This window comes from Neoarius graeffei, chromosome 22 (genome assembly GCF_027579695.1).
Source record: "Neoarius graeffei isolate fNeoGra1 chromosome 22, fNeoGra1.pri, whole genome shotgun sequence".
Classification (NCBI taxonomy): domain Eukaryota; kingdom Metazoa; phylum Chordata; class Actinopteri; order Siluriformes; family Ariidae; genus Neoarius; species Neoarius graeffei.
The window spans coordinates 20,346,332-20,354,935 of NC_083590.1; positions in this window are offsets into that span (position 1 = coordinate 20,346,332).

The following is an 8,604-nucleotide window of genomic DNA, read 5'->3' on the forward strand; positions in this document are numbered from 1 at the left end:
GGAAATAACACTTTATTGGAAAAAAAAAAACTCCAAAATGTTCAAAACCAATATAGCAACATCATGTTATCTTTTTAAATATAGAGAACAGAGAAATTATTAAAGGGAACAATCTGATCAAAATCTAGTCTAAACAACTTATAATACAAAATTGAAAATAAATTATGTAGAAAATGCTGTAGTTAAAGATGTCCATGGATAGAAAGAAAAAAAGGAAAACAATGCTCACTGCTTCAAATGAGCTGTACAAACCATCAAGTCAAAGGTTGTGAATGAACATTTCATCTGTGAGTGTTGATAGTGTGTGTTCACTTTCACGTGTCTGTGCACATTGCCATTTGCGTGGACCCCCTATAGCATTTTAGGATAGTTTGCAAGAGCGAAAGAAAGAAAAAAACAGAAAATCTGTCTCATTGTCCTGTTTTGTTGAAAATCTGACCTTGATATCTGGGATGAACACTGTGACTGTGTCAGAGTTTCGATGAAAATGTCCCAAAGTCTAGACGTGTTGGAAATTGCATGTGAGAGCTCAAGCTCAAAGGGTCAAATTCAAAAAGAAAAATGAACTGAGTAAATTAGCCCCAGGAGCCAAAATGAAAGGACCATAGCCTTCGGCAGAAATGGCAGTGAGGGATGCAAATAAATAGAGATGTTATTGGTCTAGTTTGGTCTGTAGTTATTTTCATTTACCTAAGGCTAAGCACAGTTGACAATGTAGATAATCTACATGTCACACCCACTTGCACAAATTGACAAAATGGGCATGATTGTCTATTTTAACTACATGGTTTTAGTTTAAATTGAATGCAAGTGTATTGATAGAGTACTCTTAGATCAGGGTTGGTCATATTTCCTGGTCAACGGCTTATTTCCTGGACAAATAAAAACTTAAATAATCTCCTTAAAAATAATTATAGTCGTAAAAGAGATGTTAAAAAAATGATCAGAGACTGAACTGGAAAAGGGAAAAATAACAATGAAGGGGAGTACTATAAAGATGTGTAAAGTTGAGAAAATAAGGAGGTAATGAAAGGGAATAAAAAGTCAGGAGATACTTCTGTCAGGGTTTATGGCAGTTTACAAGCAAAGTGTATAACCACCATCTACTGGACTGAGGTGCAATCAAATGGATGTCATCTCATCTCATCTCATTATCTCTAGCCGCTTTATCCTTCTACAGGGTCGCAGGCAAGCTGGAGCCTATCCCAGCTGACTACGGGCGAAAGGCGGGGTACACCCTGGACAAGTCGCCAGGTCATCACAGGGCTGACACATAGACACAGACAACCATTCACACTCACACCTACGGTCAATTTAGAGTCACCAGTTAACCTAACCTGCATATCTTTGGACTGTGGGGGAAACCGGAGCACCCGGAGGAAACCCACGCGGACACGGGGAGAACATGCAAACTCCGCACAGAAAGGCCCTTGCCGGCCCCGGGGCTCGAACCCAGGACCTTCTTGCTGTGAGGCGACAGTGCTAACCACTACACCACCGTGCCGCCCCCAAATGGATGTCATTTCAAAGAAAAATTGAAATCTTCTTCTTCTGGCTGCTCCCAATTAGGGGTCTCCCCAGTGGATCTTTCGTCTCCATTGCTCCCTGTCTTCCGCATCCTTCTCTACCACACCTGCCACTTTCATGTCCTCTCTCACCACATCCATGTATCTCCTCTTTGGCCTTCCTCGTTTTTGTTTGCCTGGCAACTCCATCCTCAACATTCTCCTTCCAACATGCTCTGCATCTCTTCTCAGGATGTGCCCATACCATCTCAGTCTCATCTCTCTTAGCTTAATTCCCAAGCTCTCCGCATGTGCTGTCCCTCTGATGTGCTCATTCCTTATCCTGTCCAACCTCCCAATCCAAACCTTAACATCCTCACCTCCGCCACCTCCAACTTTGCCTCCTGTCTCTTCATTAAGGGTACGGTCTCCAATCCATACATTACAGCTGCTCTCACTACTGTCTCTTACCCTTCACTTTTGCTGGGACTTTCCTATCACAAATGACTCCTGAAATCCTTCTCCAACTGCTCCACCCTGCCTGCACTCTCTTTCTCACCTCACTATCGCAGCCCCCATTTTCCTGCACAGTTGACCTCAGGTACTTGAATTCAACTTTCTTTACGTCTACTCCTTGCATCTTCACTCTCATCCCCATTCTCATTGATGCACATGTATTCTGTTTTGCTACTGCTCACCTTCATTCCTCTTCATTCCAATGCATCCCTCCATCTCTCCAAACCCAACTCAACCTCCTTTCTACTTTCACCACATATCACAATAATTGAATAAAAAGGAAAAACAACACAAAACAACAAACTAAATCCTATTTGCTAATTTTGTTTCTTTGATAAATGTCATCATAGCACAAGTGATGTTTCCTAATCTAGGCTCACCTAATAAGGTGTCTCACTCGCCTCAGCAACCTATGGACGGCCCTCAGGTGTTGTAGGTGCCATGGCCAGTCATTACTATAAATAATGATGTTGTCGAGGTATGCGGCCGCATAGGTGGCATGGGGGCGGAGGACCCTATCCATCAGCCGCTGAAACGTAGCGGGCGCCCCAAACAGCCCAAAAGGAAGTGTGACAAACTGGTGTAAGCCGAACGGTGTGGAAAAGGCCGTTTTTTCTCGGGATAATGGAGTCAAGGGGATCTGCCAATAACTCTTTGTCAAATCCAGTGTCGAGTAAAAGCAAGCCGTGACTAGTCGATCAAGCAACTCATCAATACGAGGCATTGGGTACACGTCGAATTTAGACACTGTGTTGATTTTTCTATAGTCTACACAGAACCGGACCAACCCGTCGGCCTTGGGTACCAAGACCACCGGGCTGCTCCAGCCACTGTGGGACTCCTCGACAATGCTCATTTCGAGCATGGCCTCGAGTTCTTCCCGAACCACTTTTTTCTTGTGTTCGGGTAGCCTGTAAGGGCGGCTACGCACTACCACCCGTGGGGGCGTCTCAATGTGGTGCTCTATGAGGTTGGTGCGGCCGGGCAGGGGCAAGAACACGTCCGAAAACTCGGTCTGCAACTGGGCAATCTCCGCGAGTTGGGTCGGGGAGAGGTGGCCTCCACAGGGGACCGGAGAGGTACGTGATGCCAATGCTCCCTTTTGAACCTCCGGCCCCAGCTCCGCCTTCTCCGGAACCACAGAAACCAATGCCACAGGGACCTCCTCGTTCCAGAGTTTGAGCAGATTGAGGTGGTAAATCTATCGCGCCCCACCCGTCTGTTCGCCTCACCTCAGTCAACGTCCCCGACTCGCCATGTGACCTCAAAGGGTCCTTGCCACTTGGCGATCAATTTGGAGCTCAATGTGGGCAACAGTACGAGTACTTTATCTCCCGGTGCGAACTCCCTAAGGAGCGTACCCCTGTCGTACAGGCGGGTTTGCCATTCTTGGGCCTGCCGCAAATTCTCCTGGGTTAGGTGTGCGAGTGTGTGGAGTTTTGCGCGCAGGTCAATAATGTATTGAATTTCATTTTTACTTGGTGAAGGTCCCTCCTCCCAATTTTCTCGCAGCACATCTAGAATGGCACGCGGCTTACGCCCATATAACAATTCAAAGGGGGAGAACCCCGTGGAGACTTGGGGGATCTCTCGCACTGCAAATAACAAGGGTTTGAACCATTTATCCCAATTACGTGCGTCCTCACGAATTTTTTAATTCTATTCTTGAGGGTGCGATTGAACCGTTCAACTAAACCGTCTGTTTGTGGGTGATACACGCTGGTGCAGATCGGCTTAATACCCAACAACCCATACAGTTCGTTCAGTGTACGTGACAAACGAGGTGCCTTGATCAGTCAGAATCTCTTTCGGGATTCCAACTCGGGAGATGAGGCGGAAGAGCGCTTCCGCAATACTGCGTGCTGAGATATTGCAAAGAGGCACCGCTTCTGGGTATCGCATTGCATAGTCCACCAGATCTAATATAAAGCGGTACCCTCGTGTTGACCGATCTAATGGCCCGACGAGATCCATCCCAATTCTTTACAACGGGGTCTCGATTAATGGGAGAGGGCGCAAAGGCACTTTTGGAATGGCCACTGGATTTACTAACTGGCATTCGCGGCACACCGTACACCACCTATGGACATCGCCGCAAATGCCTGGCCAATAGAACTGGGCCATTATTCGGGCTAGTGTCTTATCCTGCCCCAAGTATCCAGCCATGGGATTAAAGTGAGCCGCCTGAAATACCAATTCCCGGCGGCTCTTTGGAATCAAAAGCTGCGTGACTTGCTCTTTAGTCTGAGTGTCCTGCGTCACTCGGTATAATCTATCCTTCATAATTGCGAAGTAGGGGAAGGATGGGGTGGCGTTCGGCTGGAGCGTTTGACCAGCGATTACTCTCACTTGGTCAAACGCATGCCGCAGTCTCGTCTCGCGATTGCTGTAATGGAAAGTCTGCAAGGGATTCCCCAATAGAAAGAGGAGGAGCCGGCGGCTCCTCACTCTGACACGGAGATGACGTAGACGGCTCTGTGACAGCTGCTCCCGCCAATGCGACACCGGGACCTCCCCCTGCTAAACTACGGCAGGCCCCACTCTTCACTAAATGACTCATTAATTCCCCAAATCCCGGCCAATCAGTCCCCAAAATTATCGAGTGGGTAAGGCGAGGATTAACCATTGCCTTTACTCAATTTCTCCCCTCGAAAAAGAATGTGGACCGACACTAAAGGGTAGTTGTGAACATCCCCGTGCACACACAACACCTTCGCCAATTGTGCTCCCCCCAATGCCTCGTCTTGCACCAGGCTTTGGTGGATTGAGGTCTGATTACAGCCAGAGTCCACCAACACCTGATATGTATCCCCTTGGACACTCACCTGTATGCAATACGCTCCGGCCCGATCGAGGGCGGCTCCTGGCATGTCGGGGATCTGACCCACCGTGCCCACCTCCATTACCGAGCACTGCAGTTGGAGGTGGCCCGGCTCCCCGCAGTACCAGCAGACTGGCCCGGGCTTCCTCTCTACACTGGTGCTCTGGGGCTCACTCACCTGGGGGGGGGGGGGGGGAGAAACAGACACAGAAGGGAGAAACGGGAGGGCACCGCGGGTGCGGTGGGCCAGCTGGGGTGGTGCCGGCCCCCACCTCCGCGGTGGGGGAACGGGGCGAGGATGAGACACAGGAGGAGAGAGAGAGAGGAGAAGGGAGAAGAGGTTGTCTGCTGTCCTGCTGTCGGGACAGCCGCCAAATGGTCCTCTGCCAGCTCGATTGCCTGATCCAGCGACGCCGGGCGGTGGCATTGGACCCACTCTGCGGTTCCTGCTGGTAGGCGAGCGATGAACTGCTCCAGTACCACCTGATCGATGATTCCCTCGGCATCGCGGTTGTCAGCCCTCAACCACCACCAGCAGGCGTCCAGGAGTTGCTGGCCAAACGCGAACGGCCGGCCGACTTCCTCCAAGCGCAAAGCGTGGAAGCGCTGTCGCTGTTGCTCAGGGGTGCGCCCCACATGCTGGAGGACGGCCCGGCAAAGGTCCGCGTAGGCCAGCCGGCGGTCGGCGGGGAGCTGTAGCGCGGCCAGCTGCGCCTCGCCTGTTAGCAGAGGGAGGAAGCGCACTGTTCCACCGGCCATCCCGAGGTCTCTGCTACCTGCTCAAAGAGCGTGAGGAAGGCCTTGGGGTCGTCCTGCGGGCCCATCTTCGTTAGGGTGAGGTGGGAAGGGCCCGCGGCGGTGGAGTTGGTGGACCCCGCCGACGCGAGGAGGTGCCAGAATGCCTGTCGATCTTCCTGCTGAGCCAACACCAGGGCCTCGAACCGTTGCTCTTGCTCCTTCCGGAGGGCGACTTGCACCTGGTGCTGGCTTTGCTGGGCCATGGCGAGGGCGTGGACCAGGTCGGTGAAAGGGGAGGACTCCATGGGGCTGTTCTTCTTCTGCACTCCATGTCCCCGGGTTTCGGCACCACTGTGGCAGTTTGTAATAGTGGGAGGAGCACAGAAGACGGCAGGACAGAACTAAGTTTCGAAATTCTCTTTATTTTACACACTTTTCAGTGGTCTCTCAGCAACACAGACAGACACTCACGCACACACACATCTGGTGTCTGGTTCAGGAGAGCGCTCTCCTCTGCTCTCGCTCTCTCCTTAAATAGGGCGTGGTCAGTGGGGAAGACACACAAACACACGTTAATTAACATCAGGTGCAGTGATTCTGCCACTTACCTTCCCTGACTCCGCCCTCCGGTCACAGACCGACGCTTGACCACGCCCCCGCTGCCACACCATATAACTGGAGATGCAACTGCTTTCTCCATGATATCCTCTAGTTCTAGTATTGTTAGCTGTTTACAGGGGTTGTATAGATTAACTACTGTCAGTTTCCCATATGAACTCCAAACCTCCATGATCACATTTTCCAGTTCTGAGCGGATTTCAACTTTCCTATATTTAACTCCTGTTTTAATAAAGGTGGCACATCCCCCACCAGACCTATCTGACCGATCATTTCTCAGATTTTCATATCCAGGGATAACAAAATCCAATGTAGGTTTTAACCATGTTTCTTGGATGCAAATTAATTCAGGTTTATGTTGGAAATCAGCAACAAATCTTTTAAATTCTTGTCCGTTAGCAATCAGACTTCGTGCATTCCATTGTAAAATATAAAACATACAGACTAATCTAAGAAAGATCATCTGCATCATTCACATTCTCTATACCTTCGGTTTCCATATCGGTCTCTGGGCCCGGCCTATCTGTTCTTTTTTCCCCCTGCTCATAAATTCAAATAACTTCTGAGGAGCGTAATTTACCACGTTCAGGAACCTCCCAGCTGCCTCCACCACTGACTTGATATCAGACCTAGTTTCCTTACCCTTGGATACGTAAAGCACATCTACCATGAAAGCCAAGAGAGCCTCTTTTTTAATCACAATTGTGTCTGTGCCTGACGATACAAGAGAAGGTGTTGGTGCTAATACCTGGGAGCTCCCCAGTGCCTCTTTTCATACATCTGCGCTGATAATCTTCCCCTCCACTCTTTTCAATGCTTCTGCATATAATATATTACCTTGTTCTTTTACAGTCTGAACCTGTTTCGTCTTTAGATAATGTTCACAGTCCCGAGATGAAGTAATATGATCTCCCCCCACAATTACAGCACTTCATTGTTTCAGTTTTACATTCGGAGAAGTTGTGATCTGCCCCGCATTTTCCACACCTTCGATTTCCATGACACATAGCTGCCACGTGACCAAATCTTTGGCATTTAAAGCATCATATTGGGGGCCTGACATACAGCCTTACTGGGTACGACAGACATCCAATAAAAACTCTTGGCGGTAGTACATCATCCCCAAATGTAATCAAGATCGGAGAATCGGGATTCCCACCCTCATGGGCTTTGAATCTTTTCACTGCCATAATTCTTCCTCCCTTAATTTTCTCCAATAATTCTTTCTCTGAAATATCAGCACATACCCCATATATCACACCCTTTGTTCCTGATTTAACCCCGGGGAGGATCTTCTCTACCTTTTTCTCAGCTACTGTGTCCATTGTCTTTGCCTTATTCAATTGCTCTGCGTTTGCACACATGATCAATAATAATCCATTAGGTAGGATCCTGGCCTGGAACCCTTTACCTAAGGAGCTCAACAGTGAATGACACTTTAGTGGGACTTATTGACTTAAATCCACCTTTCCCATTCTGCTCTGATAATTTTAACAGGATTTTATTTTCTTCTGATGCTGGGTTAGTCATTTTCCTGACTTTGCTTTCCTCAGCTGCAACTGACCAATCTCGTTTCCTATCAGTCTTTTTTGAATTTTTGCTTCTAACCTGTTCCCACCCTCCCTCTTTTGATTTCTCTTCTCCACCCGCGGCCGAAGCCATGTATCTGAAGGGGTACTCCCTCCACACCCTCAGAGTATTCTTATACCTACAACTAATAAAGAGGTAAGAAAATAATAAAGAAAACAACCAAATAAACAATAATAAACTGCAAACAGAAAGACAGATTCGAACTGAGAACCATCCCCCCCATGCTATGCTATAATCAACCTGCTGTCCACCAAACCTCACACCTCCACAAACGCTATCTTGGAAAAAGACCAACCTCCACCTCAAACACCCCCTGCAGAAAAAGTTACCATGTGCCTTTCGTTTAAAACCGGAAGAAAGCTAGATATACTAAACACTATCTGCTGCACTATCATCTGAGCTCAGCTGAATGTTAATCAACAAGAACTTCATGAAAAAGTATAAAAGGCTTCTTGTGTTTTTTTTTTTTTTTTTTAATAAACACAACTTCAAGTTTTTCCTCTGATGGTCAGAGCTGAACTGGGCTACAACTACCGTATAAATTTGAATTCCCCTCCGGGGATTAATAAAGTAATTCTGATATGGGTAGATGGCACCTGGTCCACACCAAATATTAGGGGTCTCCAGAGCATCTGAACTTTAGAGAGAGAGAGAGAGAGAGAGAGAGTGAGTGTGTGTGTGTGAGAGAGTGAGAAGTGAGTGTAAAACTTAGCTCATAGAATTTAGTGAATTTGTTCAGATTTTTTTTTTAATTAATCACGCTTATATAAGTTCTAAGAAACTCCCTAGTTCGAACCACTCCAGACCGGTAAGTGG